Source organism: Passer montanus, unplaced genomic scaffold, assembly GCF_014805655.1.
Source record: "Passer montanus isolate IOZ18808 unplaced genomic scaffold, ASM1480565v1 scaffold88, whole genome shotgun sequence".
Taxonomy (NCBI): domain Eukaryota; kingdom Metazoa; phylum Chordata; class Aves; order Passeriformes; family Passeridae; genus Passer; species Passer montanus.
Genome location: NW_024374145.1, coordinates 1,661,906 through 1,687,527, shown reverse-complemented (window position 1 = coordinate 1,687,527; position 25,622 = coordinate 1,661,906).

Below are 25,622 nucleotides of genomic sequence, written 5' to 3'. Positions count from 1 at the left end.
AGCTTTCCCAAAGTAAAATTTATTAAAGTATATTTGGGGATATGTCCCTTCCTTTTCTTTGTATATTGAAGCTTATAGGTTGGAGAAAATATTTGTTCTTTCTCATCACCTTTATATGGTATTGATATTCACTTCATCTTAACATCTTCATCTGAGTTTGTATCCTTATCTTTTTCACTGAAGTGAGAATTTTGATTACAGGCTATTAGAAATATCCAGAGCAAGGTTAAATTATTGAATGTACCTTTTTTCCCCTCTGATTTAGATAGAAAATTATTGATTGTAGAAACCCTTATTAAAGAAATTATGCTTAACAGAGAGAGCTGTAGAAGTGTCTCTGTTGCCTACCAGGGGTGTGATTTCTTAAAGCAGTGAAGTTTCGTAATGGCTCTGGTCTTTCCTTCCCACTCCCAGTGATGCCTGGGCAGGCAGCATGTACTTCTGCATCCTGCAGTACTTTGCAGCATAGCTTTTAGCTTTAAGGGTGCTGGTATGTGGCTGGTTTCACACCCCTCTCTGCCCACAGTTTGTCTTTTTCTGGAAACGCTGCTTGTAGCTGGCTGCAGCAATGACTCCATGATTTGTGTTAACGTCATTAACAAATACCTCCATGTCTCTGGGAATTTATAAGCATTTTTAACTGTCTCTATGACTTTGTCTTTCTTTCTATCTTTTTATATATATATATATATATTTTTTTTTTTTTTTTTTTTTTTTTTTAGTGTGGTCTTGGTAAGATTCAAATACTAGAGTTGCAAATTATAAGCGAGTTAGGTTTCTTTGCTCCATAAAAGGTTCTGTTATAATGTTTGGTACTTACTCAAGAAGCAAAATATTTATTTCCCTATTATTTCTAAATGAGAGCTGCTTCTATTCAATAACCATTTGGCTCCAAACAAAACATCTACTGATTAGCAGTAGAAGCTCTCCTCAAGTCTTCTATGTTCGACCATTTCCTCCTTATTTTAAAGAAATTTTCTTCTTAGGGAAAATACTTATTTTAGTAGAATGCTGTAACTGAAAAATAAAAGAAAAACATATGTTGAGTGGGAAGGGAATGGATACAGTATAGATGAGTTGTGCCTTTTTTTGTCCCCACATTTACAAAAAAGGATGACAAGCCTTAGCAAGTGGAGTGGATGTAGTCTGGGAAGCAAATCTTTAGTCATATCCATGTTCTGTTCATTTATCTATATGTTTTGCTTTGAGTATTTAATCACTATTATTTGGCAATTTTATTAATACTTCTTTAATCAGTAATAATATTTAATTTTTTTTAATGACTGTAAAAAGATAATTCTTTGTGTCAAGTTACATGTGACTGTAAGTGAAGGGTATATAGATCTAGCAAAGCACAGGAAGAGCATCCCTGGCTCCACTAGCCATGACTAAGATATTGCTCTGGATTTCCCTATTCATGAAGGGCACTAACTGGTTTAGATCTGATTGGTTAACCTGCAGCTGCAGCATAAAATACCAGTTATTTGCTGAGTCCTTTCTTTTCTAATTTATCTCCTTCTCTAGATCATTATGGCTTGTTAATTTTCAAAATAGGTTCCAAGTAAAAAATATTGTCCAACCTGTTCACAGATTCTAAACTCATTAAGTTAATACTGTACTTTTATGGGAATTTCTATTAATTTTAAGAGAACTTCTTATTATGCCCAAAGGTGAGTGTTTTCTGGGTCAGGGGCTGGCTAGTATAACGTAATTCTTAGGAAAAGGACCACATTTATTATGTTCTCTCTATTTAATAAAGCTTATCTATGAAGTGTAGATTAGCAGGAGGATTCAAATTTCCCCAGCAATTGGGATTCAAAAGTTTTGTTGGCAAGCATCTGTGAAATAAATCTCAATTTTTAAAAAGCATCTATTATCATGTATATATATTTATCATAAAAAAGATCCTCTTTAAACCTGTAAGAGCTTAATGTCATAATTGCTTTTAATGTCTTGGCCAAATGTGAATTAACAAAACCCATTGGAAAATGTGATTATCTGCATTCTAAATTGCAGGGTGACCCCTCTTTGTGAATTTCAAATCACCTTATTATATTCAAGTCCTACACAGATATTACCACTGGGTAGGGTATTATGGATCTCCTATAATAACAATAATAATTAGTAATAATTAATAAAGAAGATTGACTGGGTAGCTTGGGATGTAGCCAAGGCACTTCTGTTGGATTAACAGTTGGGGTTTTTTTTTCATTTTTATCATAATATATCTTCTTTGTTTAATTGCTATATTTTATTTTTCCACATGATAATGGTAGTTAGACTTTGACAGCATGTACATCTCGTGTGAGAGAAGTTCCTGCTAAATCCATAGAATGAAAAAGTAGGGCATGAAGGACATAGGAAGGCATCAGTATCTGGCTTTCTTTACTCCATTTGATCAAATTTCTTTCTCTAATGAATCCTTGATTATCCCAATAAGCTTTCACTGATTGACTGAGAAGCCAGGATATAAACCTACATGGGTCAAGACCAAGAATTTATGAAACTCAGTTTTTTGAAGCACAGTCGTAGGTTTTGTTCTGCTCCTATCCAAACATTTATTCCAAAGCTGTACTAGATTTTTACCAAAAAGTACTGTTTGTTATACACTTTTATTGGTTTTCATCCAGCACACCATTAGAATTTTAGAACAATTTTTAGGGACCAATATGCTAAGAGTGTCATTAAATACTTGGCAACCTGATAACTTGTTCATAACTGGAGCACGTCATAGTTGTCCCTTGTCCTCCTAGTCTGTATGAGCTTTCTGCTCTTGAAAACTCAGGTTTATCAGAGAGCCAGAGGGAGATTTGGTAATGCTGGTAATCTTCTTTGCTCTAAAACAGAAATTCATTCATGATATAGGAAGGATAAATGCCTATGACTGGGTGCTCATGTTCTTTCAGTTGTACACAGACAGCAGTGACCTTCAGGGAAAATTACTGCGTTTTGTGTGTTATAGTTAGCAGCTAAATGCCACACTAACTAATTAATTTTTAAAAGAATCATCAGGAAGAGCAAGTGACTGTTAGGGTGGGGAGCTGCAATAAGCAAGGGTAACATTAATGTGTTTAACTACGAAAATTACCAAAGCAATTTACCCAGAAACTGTAGCCATTATCAGAATTCTTAACACTCCGATTTCTCATTCTCTTTTGTAAGCATTAATCATATTTTATTTTTAACCAGAAACCTCAAAGCGGTATTAAATTAAGTGAAACTTTAATAATGAAATTGCATGCAGTACTATTCAGAAGTTATGCAGAGAAGCTTTAATATACTCCATTAGGCAGAGAAAAATGTTGAAAGGACATGGTTAATGTTCATCTGTATTCAGTTTCTCTTTTTATTACAAGAATTTTGCTATTGACTTCAATGGGCGGAAAACCAGCCTCTGCTGCGGTGGTGTGATCGTGTGGGTTATCTCCTAAATCACTGGAAAAGCATTACAAAATAAAGTCACATTGAAGGATGGTGCCTCATATCACACAGGAAAGAAGATATTTATTAAAAAGGGCAGATGGATGGTAGTAGGGGCTGGAATGGGGCCAGCATTTGTGTGGTGGGTCTCAGCAGAGAGAGCAGACAATGGGGATGGGCACTCAAAATCTTGTGTCAGCTCTGCCAGCCCCAAAGAGGGTGTAGTGAGGGCACTGCTCCCCCTAAATAACAGGTAAAAATAAAGGTGGTGGAGAGGCTGGGTTTTGTCTCTCTTAAGCATTCTGCACAAAGTTCCATGGAAAGGGAATCAGAATGAATCAGGGTAAAAAATAAAGAAACACAGAATGAGTTTCCTTACTTTTCTGAGGATTCATTAAAGCTTTGGGCTTGGTAAAGTCTTGCTGTTATCGGAAGCACAGAGATAAGTGGGGAAAGTGAGAAGCTCCAAGAAGAACTGTGTCTGGGGAAAAACCGTATGCTCACCTGTATTTACCTGACTTGTTTGTTTATGTGTTTATCTTGTTATTGCTGAATCTCTCCTAGAGAATCTTTCCAACAGAAAGGGTACAGAAAGAAAGCACAGGGAAATGTTACACACAGGCCACCCTTCCAGTAGGGCGCCTTGGAAGTCTGCCTTTTGGGCTGAGACAGTGATAGAGCTGCTCTTCAAGGTAAATAAAGATGCTGTCTCCTGTCCTCTGATTTCTCATTGCAAAGCAGAGATAAGACAGGGCAAAGACAACTTTTAAAGAGCATGAAAGGAAATAAATTGGCAAGATTTTGAAAGATTATATTTTGCAAGAGAAACAAGGCTCTTCACTACTGCTGTGTGAAAATCTAGGGAAGAAGTTAGCAGGGTTTCCAACCACAGAACACTGGAAGGACTGGGAGAACATTTCCCAGCATTACTGCTGCACAGCAAGAAGTGCATGCCTTAATGGGGGACAGATGACACTTTCTCACTATTACTGTCAGAACTCCTTGCTCTCCTACTTTTTAATATAAGAAGAGTTCAGCTGAGACCAGTGAAACTGCAGAAGTTAACAGGGAAATTGTGATCTAAGCAAGTAATCTGGGCAAGGCTAACCTACAGTTGTACTGGCAAGACAGTAAAACAGGAAAATCTGAGTGTGTGCAAGGGGTTCTTCAAACTTCAAAGATTTGATTAAAGCCATTAAAAATATGTGTGTTTCCCTCTCTCTCTGTCTCAAAAAAAATCTGTAGAAATAGCAAAAATTTTGCAAGGCAGATCAGTCCTCATCACATAGATGAATAAAATTGGTGTTCTGGTGTTCAGAATGGCACGACTCTGATCACTTTCTTTCTCTGTTATATTTCTGGTTTCCTCAGCAGCTGGTTTCTCCTCCTTTCACTCTCAGTGTGATATTAAGAAAAAAAATTGAGGTGTTTAGTGACAACTAAAGAATTAACAAAGCCCCTAAGAAGTAGAATTCACAAGTCAGCCTGAAATGAACAGGAAAATCTGAGTTTCTCAGTAACATATACGTCTGTTTTCCCCCAAATTAATTGGAATCAGTGTGAAGTAAAAGCAGCTGCCTTGGAACATGTAGGCAGGAAGGCTTAATTTTATATTAAATATTGGTACTGTCAATGACCCAAGCAGTGATCAAAAGAGGATGTTGGAACTGGCAAGAAGACCAAAAAGGGCTAGAACAATATTTATGTGGGAAATGAGGTAAATACATAACAGAAAGTAGGCTATAACACAGTGATGCAAGGGCAAAATAAAAAAAAATTGTTGATATTCCTGTTAGACAAATTGGTAATGTCACTATAGTAGTTACAGTACCATACTTTATATTGTTATTAGACTTACTAACAACTCCCTACAACATCTCTCACTAAGTTATGTTTTTAAATGGTACTTTAAGCAGTATGTGTATAAATTCTGTACCCCCTGAGAACCATTTCTTTTATTAAGTTAAAATGAAACATCATATTCTCATAGCAAAAACAGGTTGACTTAAAGCATTCCTTTTTGTTCAAATGAGATAAATTGCTTAAATAACACCCTTGAACTATTACACTGCAAAGGTTTTCTTTGAAACTATACGGTGGAAGAAAAAGCACCATCTTTCCATCTCTCTCTCTAAAGTTTTAAATACTTATTTTCACATACAAAGACTTTAAGATTCCTTGTTGGCTAACCTTGTCATATTTCAAATATGTAATTTATAGAAAAACTCTTTTTTCTAATGGTTTATGGCTGTGAGTTTCCAGATGCAGCTGTGATTTAACACATCAGCTGTTACACAGATGTCTCATGAAAGGTAAGTGTCATTGCTCGGGTTGAAGGTTAAATGTCTTTGAAGTCCCAAACAGCAGTGCTAGTGGTCAAATAATACATGCCCTGTGAGACCTGATTCTTTTTTCTATATAGCTTGATAAAAATTTGGACTATTATACAAATAGTGCTGCAATATGAAAGTATCAAGAAGTCATCTTGGAAAAAGTTCTACATTTCTATTCTGAAGTTCCCACATTTATGATAGCCTGCAGCTGGTCTCCCTTAATATGGCATTGACAGATATGACTACTTTATTTGGGACCAGAATTTCTTAGAAATATTTCAAGAGTACAATTAAACTATATAATGTAAACTGAGTCATTTACTCAGGTAAATACCAGGTATTCCACAGAACATGGGAGGAGGCTATTAAATTAAATGAACCTTTGGAGTTGAATAAATCTAGAGGGAAGTATTTGGCATGAAAATTTAAGTAGATTTAACACTGGTGGAAATTGAATTCCTACAACAAAATTATTAATGTGCAGATTTTGCTGAAATCATTGCCCATGTTGAAGAAATTTTTCACTGAGACTGTTCCATTGAATTGGAATTTTTGTTTTGGCTTTATTTGGCGGGTTGAGTTTTTTCTCTCCTGAAATTTGATGAGAAAAAGCATTTTTTCTTTTGCCAGGTTGTAAAATATGAGGACAGCTAGGCATCTGTTAAAATTGTCATTGCTCCAGAGAATTCTTTGGAGCTGCAATGGTGTCTGGGTTTGTCACATTGCTCCTTTCCACCAGTAGTTAGGGGTTTCTGTAATGATCAATTAGTGTGCATGCAATATGTGTGATTTGGCATGTGCCCCATATGGAATTATGCCTGACTTATCCTGTAGATTGCCCTAGAGTTGTCTCCTGAACTCTGAAGCTCATTTTTTGGCAGTCAGAATTGTAGGTTTCTGATGTTACAAATAAATGTAAAGTTCTAAGCACCAGCACTGCACTTTTCTGTGTTTGGGTGGGATTTTTTTTTGTTTGTTTGGTTTTTTTTGTTTTTTTTCTGTTTTTTTTTTTTTGTTGTTGTCGTGGTTTTTGGGGGTTTTTGTGTGTGTGTGTGTTTTGGTTTTTTCTTTCTTTTTTTTTTTTTAACAGTGAGTTTAAAGAGTAACTCCTTTTAATTGTCCATCTGGAAAACATAGATTTGCATCACTGAGAATAAAATTTTTTCTAACAACAGGCTCAATTTTGTATATGATCAAAAAGCAAAGGCAGTTAAAATGATGTTCAATAAGATGAAAATCTTGAAATACCTAGAAAAAATAATAGGAGAAATTCCTTCAGTCACTTGTGTAAGGGAGGGAAGCATATTCACAGAGGTACACACAGAGGTTGCAGTTACAAGGTTATCTCTATTGGTCACCTCTAGTGTATTAAGAGCTTTTTAATTACATTAGTTTCAATTACATTAGTTTTGTTACATGTCTGTATTTCTCTACTGAAATTTACAGTAGGACTTTGTATCACTGACATAAATTTCTTATTGTTTTTATTTATTCACATTCTTCTTTGACTCTCTTGTGGGTTTTTTTTTCAAGAGCAAATGTGATATTTTTACTTTTGATGATTTTTACATTAATAATTTGAAATATACAAAAAATATCATAAGGACTTTAAAATCTTTCTTGCTTTCTTTAGAAAGAAAAACACACTTATATGCATACTTGCTTACTGTTTAAACATCACTATGTTTGAGAACAATTAGGAATACTATGGAAGGTCGAAGTTTTGGGAGCAAATTAAAGTTACCCTTTAATTATTGTCCTTTTAAGGTTAGTACTTTCTACTGGCACTCCATTAAAAGTCTCATTTCTGTGCCTGGTTTCCCAGAGTAGGGACCACAGTGAGATGTTTGAAGAAGCTGCCATGCCCTGATCTTTGTCATGCTACACCTGCTACCACTTGCAACTGTGTTTATCTTAAAAATGTTTTCTGGTATTTAATGTGTCCTTGCAAATATACATACATGGATTCAAGATAAGGGCACTGTAATAGTGGTTTTCACCATACCCCAACAAATCAAGCTAGAACTGTGTTCTTGGCACGTGTGCCTTTTCTCTGCCTTAGTTTTGGCACCTGAGATTTTCATGCGTCTTTCAAAAAATTTCATGGTTTTTTTTGTTGTCTTTGTGCTCATAAATCTCTATATGAACGTGTCTGTAGTCAGAACAGTCATCTTAAGTGATTTACTGAACAGGAAAGCTTTACAGCTGCATAACTTTGCAGTTTTTCTTTGAATATCTTTCAGAGTCACTGCAGGATAAGTTTGTCCCACTATGGATTTTCCATCAGCAAACTCTCACCCTCAAAGAGATGTTGCTCTGGCATAGGAGGACTGTGAGCTCAGTTGCCATCTGCTCTCCTCCTGTCCAAGCAGCTTCATCTCTGGCACTTCTTCCATCAGAAGTTTGTGCAGTCTTAGACAGAAAACATCCAGAAACTATGCTCTTTATCCAGAAGTCCTTCCTTGATTAGTTATCCCCTGGAGAAGATGATAAGTCATTCTTCTGTATCACAGGAGGCAAAAACTCTGTGAAAAGCTTGGAACACACTGTGGATGGGACATAATGTGTGTTACCAGGATGAAGAAGATTTAGGGAAAATATGAAAAACTTGCTTTGAGGTTCCAAAGGCTACCATGTATAATACGAGCTCCCCACACTGGTTGAGGAAATGTTTGCTCCTTTAGAGCCCCTACATCTTGTTAAATGAAGTGTGCATTTTGTGAGTGGTGAGGAATTTTTCCAAGTGATTCGAGGTCATCTGGTCATTGCAGTGGGAGGACAGGGGAACATTTCACAGTCCTGCTGGAAGTCATTCCTGCATCAAGGATAAAGTGAGCTTCTGCAAAAGAGAGTGAGTTGCCCCACAGGAGACTGATCTCACTCGGGGTAAGGAGGAAGTTTGAAACCAAAAGATGGGAGTAAAAGGATCTTCAGTTATTTGGTTCAATTATTATGTTTGTGTGTTTGATGTGAAGCTTTAGCTTATTGCATTTTTTTAATCTCTGTAAACCAACTGTTAAATCCTGCATAACAATACTAAATGCAATACTTAGATTTTTTTTTCCTTTTTTTTTTACCATGTTAAAAGAAAAAAATCCAGTCTTTCATTACCATTGACTCTGCTGAAAATATGTGACAAAAAGTACAAAAAATATATACAAAAAAATACCCCAAGGAAGCAATCCTCAAAATAAGTTATTGGCAAACTAGTGCCCAGAAAACTATTAAACCAATCTTAAAATGCAGTTATCTAAGAAAGGTCTTAAATGACTTCTACATTTAAAAATGGAACAGTGCAATACTTAGGTGTCCCATGTGCTACATTTGGTTTTAGGTACACAGGAATTTTGACAGAGCCTACTAAAGGCATGAAAATATAAATGGTTTTTTAAGTATACTTAAAAAAAATGTGATAAAACTGGAAAGGTTCTGTCAAAATGAAAAAAAGAGGGAAATAAATAAGAGAATTATTCTACTCCTCTAACTTGTAAAAAGAAGCTAAATTGTAGTTAATAAGTTCCATTTGCCTCACAAACAGACATTAATTTTTTTTCAGATTTTAGTTCCTTAGTTTACAAGAAGAAGTGCTTTATATATATGTATCGCTGACAGCAGTAAGAAATTTGGGGGTATTTTTATGCTGTTGAGATGCAATCTGACTGGATTTTGAGGTCCTCTTTTTCTTATTTTCTTATGATTGAAATGTAGTGTAGAAATAATTTAAGGGTTACCACCTATCCAGATATGCTAATGAACACTTTAATAGTAAATCAGTGAAGAAGCACTTGAAAAAACAAAATGAAACTACAAGAGAGGGGTAAGGGTATAAAGAGAAATAATATTTTGAAAAAAAACCAACTGGAATTCAATGTGATTATGTGTAGAAAATCTCTTAGAAAATGCAGCATTTGAGAGTCAGTTTCCTGGATGTTGGGAGAAACAGCTCTACAGTTCTACCCAGCTGTAGGGCTGATTTAGCAGAGACTACAAAATTCACTTTACTTATCCACAGTTCCATGTCCCTGCCAGCTTTCTCAAGGAAAATATAGAGTCTGAGAATTGACATTAAAGTAGGTTTTACCTTTAGGAAGTACCAGATCTAGACATAAGAGAACTTTCATCTAATGATGGATAGCTCCCCCTCTCATTAGCTCACAGCATTACCTTTTAAGCTCTGACAGACTTTTACCAGCCCCTGCGACCAGTGGCTCAGACTGGTTCTTAATTCTTCCTTCTGAAAAAAAAACCCCAAAAAACCCAAAAAAACCCAAAAGTCAAAAAAACCAGAAAAATATAAAATAAAATCCCACAGGTTTATTATATATCACATCTCTAGATGGTGAAATGGCTACAAGTAATACAGCTAGATCTGAACTGTGTTCAAACCAGAAGACCAGGTTCTAATTCAGATTTTGAAAAAGGCTGCCTTAAAAAGAAGCCATTTCCTCAAAACTAAATGCTTCAAAAATAGTAATTTGCCTTCCAAAGCAGTATAGCACATATGAGGTCATTAATGACTTCACCCCACCATCTTCTAGGACCTTAACAAATCCAGTGCAAAACAGACTCCTTTTATTTTTTTTCCCAATTCAAACCTAGTGAAGAGTAGCACTAGGAGGCAGAATGATTGGCTTTACAACATATTTCCTCCTTAGAAACACAGAAATCAGGAAGGGCTCTGGGACTACTGAATTCACAGGTATCCATTATCAGAAAAATCCTCTCATAACCTATTTCTAATCCATCATATAAGTAAAATGAAGATATTTCTTTTTTCTCATACCACTGATCATACTGAATGCCACACCTCTGATAGAGCATAGCACTCCCTCCAGTGAAGACTTCCGCTGTCACATCTCTGGTGGGTTACAAATTTGTGCCTTCAGGCACAGGATGCCCCAGGACGGTCAGAGAGATGGAGCACCTCTTGCATAAGGAAAAGCTGAGAAAAAGTGGGTTTATTCAGGCTGGAAAAGAGAAGGATTTGGGGTGACCTAACTGTGGCCTTCCAGTACCTGAAGAAAGCTACAAGGAAGATGGAAGGGAATTTTCACAAGGGCATGTAGAGACAGGACAAGGGGGAATGACTTTGAACGAAAAGATAGCAGGTGTAGATCAGATACTAGGAAGAAATTCTTTACTGTTGAAAGTTGTGAGGCCATGGCACAGGTTGTCCAGAGAAGCTGTGGATGCTTCACTCCTGGAAGTGTTCAAGGCCAGGTTAGATGGGGCTTTGAGCAACCTGGTCTGTAATGGTGTCCCTGCCCATGGCAGAGGGTTTCGTATTAGAGGATCTTTAAGGCCCCTTTTGACCCAAACCATTCTGTTATTCTGTGATATTTTTTAGGTCTGGAAATTCTGTTGTACATCCTTAAGAAATCCCTTCCAAACTACCACAACGACAGTAAGAAAAGAAACCAAGGCCCCAAACCTTTCTAACAGTGGTATGCTCTGTATGAACACAAGTAGGATAATTCTTTGAGAAATATTTAAATCAAAAAAGTGGGACAGTTTGTGGAGAAAATATAGTGCTTCATACATTAATATTTTAATATTTGTAGTTCCAGGTCAAAGGAAATAGAACAGAGAGCACATCAATGGTTTTGGTGATTAAAACCCATAAAGCCAGCAGACTTATTCCCAAGGTTAAAATTCAGGTCCAGATTTATGTGCTCTCAAGTTTACAGGTACTCCACTGAATAAAGGGCGCTTATTTCAACCTGTAAGTTGAAAATGGAAAAGGCTTGATGACCTTGAACTGACCAGGAAAAGCTTCCATTGAAATCTGAGTAAAAAAAAAAAATTATTGATTTTCTTTTTTATAATTCTGATATAATCTACTGAAAAAAAAACAAAACACCCAAAACATTTATAAATCCTGTTTTTTCACTTTTCATAATGCAAGACTTGAAAATACAATGAGAACAACTGATGCAGTGCTCAAACTATGTTTCATTTTCTAAGTGGATAAAGCACTGAGAGCATTGCCTCTTCATTTTCCTACATGTCACACAAAAATTAATCATATTTTTATAAGATAGTCTGTATTTTCTTTTGTTTCAATGTCCCAAATTCAAACGTGGACTCAAATACAGAGTAGCATTATTCCAAAGCTAGCATGAAAGGAAAGTGATTGTTAAATATCTTCTCTGTTTCCAAAAGCTTGCAAGATATAGATTTTCTCTTTAGGACATCACAGTTTTAGAAAGCAGGAAGAAGCTGGAAAACAGCCATACACATGACATAATTCCCTCAAAGACTGGAGTGTGTCCAGATAGGAACATCAAGAGGCTTTTAGTGTTGTTAAATTAGAATTAGTTTCCCTTCTGGGAGGGGGCTAATTTGCAATCAGAAAAGAAAAACAAGCTGCAGTAGACATTATACTTACCAGGTATGGCATAGTTGATTACTGAATTTCTCCTTTTCCAACCCTTCTCCAGATATCACAGCTATGAAATAAAAATAAACAAATCCTTAATTAAACAAGTCAATTGAAATGCACTTTTTTTTGTTTATTTCTTGTCCTAGAAGTTAACTTAGACAATATAATAAAATTGCAATAATGATAATAAGCTTTCTTCAATTATATTCAGTTAATTATTTAATATTTTAGAATCAAGGAGAAGGATGTTTCAAGAAAGACTTTATTGGAATCAAAAGATAGTATGTATTTTCATTGCAAAGTACGAAGGTTGAAACGTTTCCTTCCATACCTGAAGGGTGGGATGGCATCCAGAGGGACCTAGACAAGCTCAGAAGGTGGTCCATGGAAATTTCATGGGGTTTAAATCTCATGAGGACCAGGTGCTGGTGTTGCACCTGGGTCATGGCAACCCCTGATATCAATCCAGGCTGGGGGATGAGCAGCCCTGCCCAGGAGGACTTGGAGGTGCTGCTGGAGGAGAGGCTGGACATGCCCTGGCCATGGCACTCACAGCCCAGACAGCCAAACATGCCCTGGGATGCTCCAGAACCCCATGGGCAGCAGGAGAGGGAGCGGATTCTGTCCCTCTGGTGAGAGCCCAGCTGCAGTGCTGCATCCAGCTCTGGGCTCCCAGCACAGGAAGGACATGGAACGGTTGAAGTGAGTCCAGAGGAGGTCACAGGGATGATTAGAGGGAGAAAGCACCTCTGCTATGAGGAAATGCTGAGAGGATTGTACAGCCTGGAAAAGGGAAGGCTTTGGGGTGACCTATTTGTGGCCTTCTAGAACCCTGAGGAAAGCTACAAGAAACATGGAGAGGGACTATTTGCAAGTGCATGTAGTGACAGGGCAAGAGGAAATGGCTTCAGACTGAAAGAGCCTAGATTTAGATTAAATATTAGGAAAAAATTTATTTCTTGTGAGGATGGTGAAGCACAGGACCAGGTTTTCCCATAGAAGGTGGGAAACTTCCATCGCTGGAAGTTTTCCAGCCAGGTTGAATGGAGTTTTGAGCAATCTGGTCTAGTGGACTGTGTCCCTGCCCATGGCAGGGGGTTGAATCAGTGTGGTCTTTGAGGTGCATTCCAACCCACACCACTCTATGAAAATTATGTGATTCATTGAAAATGCTGGCAAATTAGCCATGAGAGTCTCAGTTTTTGTGCCTGTTAGCTAAAGCCTAACCAGAGTGCCAAAGTTAAGATACACTGGTGTGAAGATTTGGATCTGGAGGTCCTTTGTGTCCTTTCTGCCTGAAGCTTGCTGAGCAGATACACTCATATGGTGAGTACCTAAAGGTGCATGTTGACCCATGCAATGGCTGTCAATGGAGCAAACCAGATAGCTGCAATCAAAGGGTTTCCAGGACCTTATGGTCTGTATCAAATTCTTCTCCTGTCCCCAAATCTCTAATGTCTTTCAAAAGTTTAAGAATGAAACACAAAAATAAGACTCTTAATTATATTGATTTCTCTTGTTTTTATTCTAATAAATTACTTAACTGAAGATGAAGGTGAATATGTTGAGTATGTTTTGTACAGCTTTCTATGGCTTCAGTTACCATCCACTGTCACCTTAATTCCTTGATATAATTCACTTAAGGTGCAAAACCAGATGTTGACCAGTCCAACATTTGACCACATACTGCCCCAAAATGCAATCTGACTCTGGTTTATCACGTCACCATCTTCAACGTTACTAACACAGAGTATGGATATTTAACGATGTGTGTTTGTTTTAAAAACTCTTCTTTAAATTTATGCTTTTATCCACTCATGCAAATCTGAGTGGATATTATGCTGCCAGCATAATTTTATGGGTAAAAACAAAAGTTTAAATAGGAGATGACGTGATTTTGTAATGTGGATTACCTGTGGATGCAGGGCAATATAGCATTCTTTATTTGACAGGTGTGAATGATGAGTAAAAAGGATATCTAGCCAGTAAAGAGCAGAAAGTCTGATACTTTATAAAATTTACTTCTGTTACTACTGACTTGATTACTTGTGCTATTTAGATTCAGGAATTGAGTAACTTACTACCCAGTGAAAGAACCAGATGCTTAGACAGGTAGGATAGTTTCATGTTTTGATTGTAAAATATGACAGCACTGTCATATTTGTGTTTTAAAGGCTGTCTGAAGGTGAGAGTAGAAATAAGAAAACCCAAAAGTAAAAATCAATGGGGAAAAAAAAAGTATATCCTTGCTCTCACCAGCATCTAATAAGGAATTAAATTTTACTTTCTTCATTTACAAACAGTCAGAATGTCATATGTGTAAAAAAAAGCCAAAGAGCCCCAGCCCTCAATCTCTACATAAAATTAGTCTGTGTTGAGATAAAAAAGAGAGGGTTTCTACATCAAAAAGCCATTGCCCATCCTATCTGATGCATTACAAAAATAAGTTCCCTATTTATAAAGTGTAAAGTTAAGTTTTCAAAGATTCTTTCTTTTTTTTCCTTTCAGTCAAAACTAAAAGGATGGGAAGATGACCTGGCAGCCCTTCAAGAAGGGCTTCTAAGTAGAACAAGACTTGCATTTGTGTAAATAGGATCTGTCCTTCAAAATTCACTTTTCAAAACCATGTAGATATTGAAATGAGCAGGTTGACAATATGCAGTCTATCAAGAAGTGTCTGATATTTTGCTGTAGTGGTAATGGCTGGGAAATCTGTCTCTATTACTGAACTTATCCTCAGGAAAGCCAAAATTATCTGAGACAGGATACATAATGTTTAATGCCAGAAATTAACTCCATTCATTTGGAAAATACCTATCAGCTCTGTATTTTGTTGCATACTGTAATTACAAAGTTAATTTTGCAAATCTCATAAGCTGAGCACTTTGAAGATTCATTTGAATTCTTTAAATGCTGGGCCTAATAATGTTGCAGATATTTTGAATAACTTTATTAAACTGAAGAAAATTACTCTACAGACCTTAGAGACAGAAAAAAACCCATTTCAAAACTATTTCTACTTTTCTGTCACTAAAAAGAATAGATCTAGGCATAAAAATAATAAAATTTAGAAGGAAATGAATTCTATCTAAAATTGATAATACATTAATGGATCTTATAATTCCTGTTGTCTACCTCTTCTTTTATGTAATAAAAAATATTATAAAATCTATGTTGTTTTCCTTCTAAACCCTCAACAGAACTGAGAAATGTTGCTGAAAGATCTTGGAAGCAAGAAAGGTGATTTACCTTCCGTCCTTGGATAGGAAAGGATGCACAACCATAAGTCATGCAGCCAGAGATTAGGATGTCAGGTTTAGCATTGGCCACCTGGGTTCTGCTACCAAAGCCACTGAAAGGAGTGCAATAACTGAAAATGGGTGACACTATCTTTGGACAAAACTTGCATCTATGCACAAGAAGATGAAAGGCTGTTTCTTTAGCTGCTGTTCACAAAGTCTTCTGGATTTAGGTGACATATATGTGGGCACAGGCATATTCAGTTTAAGAAATAAATAAACCTGAACATAATTTTTATGTCTATGCTAAAAATATCGTTTTTATTGACAGAGATTCTCAAGTACTTGTTGAGATATCAATATTTTTGTTAGTATCACCCATAATATTGATATATGAGCAGAATTTAAAATGAACTTTTAAAAGCTGTCTATTTTAAGTGATATGAAATTATTCCTAAATTGAAATAACTATTTGAATCTAGTAGGTCTGCATGCATTTTCACTGGAATGCCACAACTAAGAGCTGTAGCATTTTCTGATTTATTATGTCTTGTGGTATATAAGATGGAATTTTAGATCTTTGGAGAAGCTTAGTATCTCAAGTGTATTAATATCAGAAGCCAAATTTATGAGGATACTTGAAAAGCCATACAAAGGGTGTTAGAGAGGAGCTTTGAAGGTTTCCTCCAGCCTTACTCATGCAAGAGCGGCCCAAAAAAACTGGCTATTGAAGCGCCACAAAGCTGAACAGGAATCAAAGCTGAGGATTTAATCTTCAGATAGAACTGCCTGGTTCTGATCACAGATATTCCATGAACACATAATTAAGAAAATGCTGATTTCTTGTTGGTTTTCACTAACCATCAGAAAACTTGACAAGGATGATATGAATGTGAAGGAGGAGCTGTTGAAAGCAGCACTTGCAAAGAGATTGAGTTCTTAACTCAAGAGCAAGAGCCCAGCACAGCTGGTAACTGGGTTTTGCATTACTCATACAGATCAGAAAGCCCAAGGCTATAGGTCCACTTTTTTTTTCTGTTTCAGTGGCTCTTTCTTTATGAAACTGGATCCCATTAAGAGGCATGAGAGCCAGAAAATGGCTGTGCAGTGTCTGTATAGGCTGGGAGAATAATACCTGAATTAAATGAGAAACCCAGCCAAATGTTATGACCTCTGGGAAGGAAGGAATCTTTTTCAGAGGGAGTTTTAGGAAAAAAATTTATTTTTCCTTCTAATAAATGGTTGCACCAAATTTCACAGTGTTTGCTGTTGCCATTTGAGCAGCATGATTTTTTTGTTTTTTAACCCTTTTAAAACAGGTTCTGATCTTTCAGCACATTGGACCATTATGGCAGTTCAGCCTACATCATGAGTTATGCTTTACATCCTAATACTCCTCTGTTCAACCCTTTCCTAGAGGAGAGTTCACAGCCTGTGGGATTTATATGCTATGTAGGAATTAAGAATGAAAGAAACACAAGTAGTTTGAGATTGTTTGATGGTACCAATCTTCATGTGGTTATAGGTCAAGGAGGCCTAGCCATCCTTAAATAATGATTTCTGAGGTAGTAATTTCTTCTGTAACTTTATATATATCTATACATTTACAAATATATATGGTATATAAAATTTCAAGTCCTGTATGGTTTGTGCAGACTTCTCTCAGAGATGGGACATGCAGAGGTTTTCATGTTCTGTCTGCTGTGGTCATGTAGATGTGAAGGAAATATGGCATGAGCAAAAAAACACAGCCGCTTGCAGCCAAGCTTGAGAGAATCTCTAAACCTTAGAGGCGCACTTAGAGCGGCAGAGCTAAATCAAACAGAGCAATGTGGGAATTGTTATCCACTTATAACCTGATGATTCTGTCTTGATGCTGGGGAAAGGACACTGCTAAATTTTTTGGCTAAAGGTATATAGATGCACAGCTATAGAAGAACTGTGTGTTAAAGACACAGGGTTTTACTAAACAGGTATTTTAAAAGATACTACAAATATTCTTACTTATGCAATACTCTTACTTATGTATGCTTATAGAGCAGCTTTTTACCACTTCCTCTCAATTTTTTGTTCTTCTACTTTTTTTTCCTCCAAATCCTGTCTTCTTGCCTTTCTTTCCTGAATGGTGCTGAAGTTCTGTAAAAATTTTGAAGTACACCTTTTTTTTCCTGAATTTTAAATTTGGTTGACAAAGGGATAAAAATCTCCTTAAAATAAGAAAAAAAATCTCCTTTGCTAGATCAATTCTAATTTAAAGGTACCAAATCATGTTGCACTTCAAACATCAAAGGAAGTTAATTTTTAAATATGGTCAGCTCAGCAATCACCTCTCTCTAAGAATTCAATTACAGATATTGTCAGGCCAAAACATTCTTTCCTGACAAAACCTTGCTTTAGTGTAAACCTAATTTTCATTCTCACAATGAAGGGAGGCAGCACTGTATGTTGTCCCAAATGGAGATGAATGTGTGACAAGCTGGGAAATAAGTGGAAATAAAATCAATTTTTCCCTATTAGTGTCAAATTAAGAGTAAAGTAAGCTGTAGGATTTGGAGTAGCAGAAGTGACAAATGAAACAATTGTCCTGAACAAACAAACAAGACCTATTTTAATTCTATTAGGTAAAGGGACCTTTGTTGGTGTTGATCTTAAAATGCACAAGGGAGTGGCTATTCAAATTCCAAACTAGCAACAAAAGATCTGAAGCTAAAAATATAAAAATAGTGAAAATTAAAGGAAACTTATTTTAACAGAATTTGAACTGTTAATACAGACCTATATAAATGTCACTAATATTTGCATTTGAGGGTATCACTAAAAAATATTGCTCTCTTTTGTGCTTTTATTTGAGCTCTCTTTTCACAAATTCAAGGTATTTACATGAAAAAAAATAGCATAGTAATCTAATTTCTCTCTCATTCTTTCTCCTTTCACTTTCCCCAGGTTCATTTCCCTTCTTGTGTGTCTCTTAATTCTCTCTATGTGCCTTGAGAACTTTAAACATATTTTTTAACCTCCCCTTCCCCTTTTCGCTGGGTCTTTTCCTGTCTGTGGTGCCTGATGCTCTCCCTCCCTACATTAATTTCTCTTAGTTGACTGCTTTCTGCACTGTGGCTCTTGATTCTGGCTGATGCCTTTGGTCTTTCACTGAACAATAACAAAAATTAACTTCCTGGCTTTACTGAATACTTACACAATTTAATATAGAATATATTCACAATGTATTCTTTCAAAACTGTAGAAAAGGTTGGACCAGTGGTACTACAGTTTTAATCTACTTCTCTCCCTCCCATTACACATAAAACAGAGAAAAAGGCAACACATGCAATGCAAAATGTTAAAAGATAGGGACATTTTTAAAATGCTGTTGATGACTGGAGAAACTTTTTCACTATAAATGTCGTTGTTGCGTAATTAACATAAACTGACATAAGCAACATTTTGTAATTAGATTCTTTATTAATAAATTCTAATTGTAAAAACACATGGATTTAATTGACATTTAACATGTTAGCTATTGCAAGCTTGATATCAATTAACACACTTATCAAATGTCAATTACCAGTTTTTCAGTTTTAATTGCTGTGAAATTGACTTGCCATGGGCTACCTTTTTAAATGTTAATGTATTAACAGCGTTCACAGATTTGATGTAATAAATACAACATCTAATGTAGACTTATTGCTTATGCAATTTGACTACAGTATATGAAAAGTTAAGTGTATTTTCTTCATACTTATTAAACAACAGTAAGAAGCCTTTTACTCATTAATTTACCATACAGTTAAATTTATGCCACTTAGAAATAATTATCCCACAATATTCAGCATAGTTAGCCAGATAGGCAGGTCACCATTTAAAACCAGCATTAGATTAGAACTGTTATTAAAACTATTTTTGAACAGTGTATTGTGCTGTCAGATTGCTTTTTAATAGAGAATTCTCCATACACCTCCTGTATTTCCTTGTGTTACCTGTATAAATTAAGACTGGGTTATACTCTGTGTTCTTTTGAAAAAAGAGAAAAAAGAAGCCTGGTAGTCCAGCTAGCGATGATGATCCTGTCAAGTGAGCTGAATAAATGTGTCCCTTCCCTTACTTATGGCCCTGCTGATGGCACTGGGCCATAGTGCTGATATAAGATTTTGGCTGCCAGGAGCAGTTTTTGGCTTGACAGCTTTGTCATTGGCATCGTCTTAAAGGATGAAATTTCCATGGTGTATAGAATCATTGTACTAAGCTCATCCATAGCATTTCATTTTAATCTGTAGAACTGACATGCTTTATGAAGCTAGGCACTATCCTCATTTTAATGGAGGGGAAAGTGAGATGCAGCAAGGTCAAGTGGTTTGCCTAAAGTCCTGAAACTTGGCAGTAGCAGAAGCAGGGAAAATAAGTTCTGGTTCCAGATACATTTTTTGGAGCAGCAAGCGGATCAGGCTTTCCCAAAGGCAGTGTATAGTGGTGATGGATGAAAGGAGCGTTAATCACAGGCCTCCTGGAAAGGAGGGCTGCTTATTTAGCAGAATAGAATGAATATTTAAAAAGGCCTTTCAGAGTATTGTAGAATAAATGCATATATCTGTAAGTTATTATGGCTTAAGGGCTAGCTATTAAGTGAAAGGATCAATGCATCAAATAGTCAATGCAGAACTTTTTGGGACTAGAGCTATGTGAATCATGATCTCCTAGTCTGCTAATGAAACACACAAAGTCAGGGATCAAACTTTGCATCAGACTAAGCTGGAGGATTGGAGTTCTCTTTCTCCCTTCTCCCCCCAAAATGAGAATGACCTGCACTGCTGGAAAAGTTATGTTTAATTATTAATGCGAGCTAACTCCCTCCTCAGCCAGCTCCAGCAGGAGCAGCTGGCCCTCAGCATGCCCTGAAAACCATGATCAAAATGAGATGTTTTGACCAGGGGTCAGGTAGAGCATTTAGAGCAGCACTTAGCCAGAAGAAGTTGCTTCAGGGCTCTCTCCTAAGCACGCGTTTGCTGAAGGGTTCTGGTTCCTTCATGGATTGTAGCTCTATTCAGATCAAATGAGACAAAAATCCAATTTTAAGCACCATATATGAGTTGGTGGCCCTGCTGGATCCAATAAAGATGCTTCTCTGTAAGAGTCAGAAAGTAATCCTGTTCAAGCATATTCTTTAATTAGCAAAAACTAATAATATGCAAAAAATGTACAAATATTAATGTCATCATTTCCTCCTACGTGGGTATGTTTCCTGCAGGGCCAGGAAATTTTTTCCGCTTTTTTATGTGAGGCTGGAGTTGCTGGGGTGAGTCTGCAATAACTGATGATATCTCCTTGTAGACTTCCAGGATATTACCCTTGCTGACAGGAGGATCCCACCAGTGCATTTCCCATTAAAACCCAGAGCTGGTCTGCTAAAGTGCTGATAGATCATCTCTCTTGCAGTGCTTCCCGGTGAGAGCCAGTCCCCACCCTCCCCACTAAAGAAAGCATCTGTTGCCATATGAGGCTTCAAATACAAAAAGGAAGGGAATTGGAAATATCAGAAGTGACATTTATGATGCCTTCCTAAAGATCAACAACTCCTCCCTCTACTGATAAAATAATATTTAAATTATCCCCCTGTTGTCTCACCCATTGCTTTTACATGTGCTCCACCGTGACTTCATGTGAGAATTATGACAGAGAAATGCAATGAATTAATGAAAGAATTGATTCTAAATTAATGTATTGTCTCCTTGCACTCTTAGGAGTCTCTGGGCGCTAATAGAGTTTCATTATATCTATTAGTTTACTATAGCAGTTTGATTGCTATTACTTTATTAAATATATTTCAGGGGATAAAAGTATTCCCCAACAGTGTCAAGTCAAAGAATAATATTAAACCCCAGCTCTATAGTGCTCTTGTGTCTCTGATTATTAAGAATCATGTTTCATCTGAACTTTTTTAGTGGAGTTATGGAACTGAAAATGTTGAACTGCCATCGACAATGAGTACATTTAATTAGAATGTCCCTCTTTCCCTGTTCTTTCCAAAAATGTCTCCAAGACTACTATCATTTAAGATTTTATTTCAAGATAATGTAATAGAAAAAGTTGAAGGCACTGCAATAGACTTTCTGGCTGGAAAAAGGATTGCATATGTGGCAAGAATTCATGACAAATGCACATGGTGTAAGATGATATTTGGCATTTCAGTGGTTTATATGGTATTTTTGTCTTTATTAAATATTTTCATTAGGAAAGAAGAAAGCAATACTGTCTTTACATGAAATATACCATAGTCCTGAATATTCATACTGCATGCATGCCAGGTAATATGAAAGGAAACATGTCCATATATATCAATATATATCATCTACATATGTATGTATATATATTGGGAACTCTCTCTTTATATATATGTATCTACACATATATCATGATGCAGGATTTTAAAAACAATTGCAACTAGCAAATTACAGGCTTGGAAGCTTTGTGATAAGTTCTCAGAGCTTATAGGGCAAACCACTTATAATGTGAACTTTTGATTGACTCCCTGGCATTCTCTCATCTAATCCATCTCTCCTGAGACTTAATTTCATGCTCCAAACACTGAGCAACTTCAGACAGCTGCCATTTAAAAATAAATGAACATAAATAAGCCATCAAAAACAAAGTCCTTCCCCTCTCCAGACCACCACACATAAGCTCACCCTGATGAGAAATGGCTGCTTTTTCCTTCATAGAGAGAATTTATTCCCTAATATAAGCAAAATCCAAGCATATAATATCTTCTGCTCATCTCATGCCTGTGGTCTGTCACTTAAAATGGTGCATAAGCTTCTCTGTTGCATATTGAATCTGGTAGGGGCTCCAGATTAGTGAGGTTCACTCCTAGGAAAGAAAGGTAATGACACAAGGAGCACAAGTGATCTCTGTTATCTCTCAGATTACTTACATCTTCAGAAGGTCTCAATTCACTGTTCAACTTATCAATATTCTGATCTTCACCTGCAGCTTCTTTTTACCCATCCTCTTCTCCTCATTTGTTCTAGCACATGTTAACATGTACAGATTGCGAACCATGAAATGTTGTTCTACAGAGGAGTCCAGGGTTTCTGGTAAGAAAAACAGCCCTTGCCCATTAAGTCATCTGAGCTTTCTTTCCATAAGTCTGACACCAGTGTAAAGCTGGTTTATACTCCTTGGGGAGGGTCAGTGAGTTTCACTGTGAACATGGAGAATTGCTGGGTCAAGGACAGCCATGCAAATAACAGTTGCAATGACCTTTTGGAATTTCTGGCAGAGTAGGTGACTTGGTGACTTGGATGGAAAGAGTGTAATTGCCAGTTTTACTGAATTTCCTGTAAAATCTGAAATATGTGATGGTTAACAAATTGTTACTCTGACAGCATGTCTTATGGCAGGACTGAGTATCCAGCTGTTTCAGAATTTTAGAAGTTTGACTTTTAGAAATGTGCTGCAATAGAAATGTTTCTATCAGCACCAATTAAAGAGAATAAATATATTTGATTTTTGTCCCTGGAATAAAATTGGAATGTCATAAAACATCATTGTCTCTCCAGAACTTGATTTACATTAGACACCTGAAAGCCTGTTGGCTATACAGGCATGGGGTGCCTCACATCTTTGAAATTTCTGTGATCAAGTTTATGGGCACAAAACAGTTCTACTGTACTTGTGCTGAAAAATGAGTTAAATTATATATGGTTCACATGCTAAATGAAATCTTCTTATATTCAGAAAAAATCAACTTCTAATTCTACGATGCAGAAATTCAGCAGAAATTTCTTCTCCATTCTTTTCCCAATTAAATAGGGCATTTTTTAAAGGATGTTTGGAAACTGCCATCTTCCTTTTCTCACCTGTCTTACACAATGAGGCTTATACAAACTATCCTTTCATGTTCATCAAAGAAACAGATTTTTCTTTGCCTGTTGTCAGTATATGTAGTTAGGCTGGCTTGTAGGAGATGCGATCCTTAAATTCCTAGCCTTAGCACTAAAACAGATGAAGTAATTTTATCCATTCCTTCTTTGCATTTTTATAGACCAAATAAAAAGTACATAATTTTTTTTTTTTTTTTTTTTTTTTTTTTCTGAAGACATCATCATAGCTATAAAAAATTTATCACTAGACTCAGTAACATAGTCCAAAGTGCTGGGACTAGAGAAAGCAATAATATACAAGTAACCCTTCTTTACTCTTACTATTTATTAATATTGTTGCTTAAGTACTCATGTTAATTTTATTGGATATAGAGCGTTAAGAATGGCAGAATATTAAAGTGAAAGAAAGTAGAAGTTTGTACTTTATTTGCAAGTATAATCTTGGGCATGTTGGGGCATCAGGTTATGGAAATAATAATAAAAACAATACATCTCAAATATTTTTTCAATTGAGGGTCTAAATTTATAATTAAGAAATAATTTTTTTAGAAAATCTGATGATATATACAAAGTTTTTCAACTGACTTTTTAAAAGATGTTTACCTACTCAGGTGTTGAACAAGAAATAAAATAATTAGAGCTGAGCTCTAATGAAACATGTCTTAATTGTTGAAAATACAGATGTTGTAGAGAGTTCTGGCTCCTGGTATTTCATAAGGAATTTTTTGCTAATGGTTGAAATAATTTTTCTAAGAGGCTAATGTGTAATGCCACTAAGTGTTATTGTTTCTCTTAATGATCAATCTTTGAATAATATTTTCTGGGTTACTTTTCTATTATTTATATTACTGCCAGTGAGCAAATTACCAGAAAATGAGGAATCCTTTGTTCCATGATCTGACTTATAGAAATATTAGAAAGGTTTAGACATTGTCTATGTGTCATTTTCAGTAAAACAAGGTGATTTGGGGGAATCACCAGAAAAGGAGCGTATATTTTCATAAGCACAGTTGTAGCTAACACAGCTGTGTGTTAAAGCACCAAAGTTCTCTGAAATTAGAAGTGACTGCTCTTATTCACCTCATGGTAAGCGTGAAAGTCAGGGTGAGGTGTTATTATGTGCTTGCTGCTGCCCACAGGCAGACCAAGCAGAGGCTTGTCTTTGCTGTGAGACTAGGAACATTCTATTTCAGTGCTAGAAAACTCTGTGTGTAAATATTTATGAGTAATACAATCCAGAGATTTCAGCATGTGCTGTAATACTTAAATTATAATAGAAAGATGTTTTTAAAAGCTTTTTGTCTACAAAGAATTGGTTTAAACTTTTCATATACAGAAGTAAGAAAATAGACACATTAGCCATTTGCATTTAAACTGTAAATATTTGTTATGATTATTTATAATTATTTAATGTCTGTATTTAGATAATATATTTTTTTCTTCAACTTTTTAATCACTTTCTGCCTCTTCTTCCACCCTTCTTTTCATACTACATGCATTCACATGTGGATAAAGGAAGTAGAAACATGAAGGAAAATATAAATAACACAAGAGAAAAACTTAATCTAAAAGATGGATGACAAAAATCCGTACAGTTTTTCTGAATCTGTTTCTTCATTTTACTGACTTCTGGCTTATTCTCATGTAGCAGTCAAAAATGCATTGTGATAGACAAGCAGAGTGCACAGAGGCCATTACCATGTCTCACTTGAAAGGTTTGTAATTATAGGGCACTGGTTTGCAGCTGAAGGGGGTCTGCTTGAAGAGGAATAAAAGGATGCTTCTAACCATGTTTATCAGATAGCGTAATACCTTGATATTTTACCTTTTCTGTGTCTTACCTGCTACAAAACACTGCACATATCTTGGTGGTGAGCTGGCAGAAAGTTTCTGACTAAATGAAATATCCCTTTTAGGCATAACACTGTAAATTGCAACAATTTAGTTTCATACACCTGCTCATGATTTGTTCTTCCTTTAAAACATGTGGTCTGTAACAGATTGCATCCTTTGAACAGTCACATGTAGATTTAAGTAATTTCTCTGCCTGAATCAGATGCAGGAGAAAAAAAAGGCAGAGGGACACTCATGTATATGCTTCTAACTACATGTTCTAACTTGTTCTAGAACAAAATCAATAGTCCTTATAGGTACTAGTACTGTTGGCTGTGGATAAAAATTTGACTGAATTATGGTGATGGATGGTCCTCTTTGAATCTCAGAAATGTTGGTATTTCATTTTCTTCAAATCAAGTCTATTTCATGGAACCTTCTAGTTTCAATGTCTCTTTCTAGTTTCAATAAACCTACTTTTTTCCCCCCAAGCATAAACTTTATTATATGTGCTCCCACATTTTTAGAACAGTATCTGACA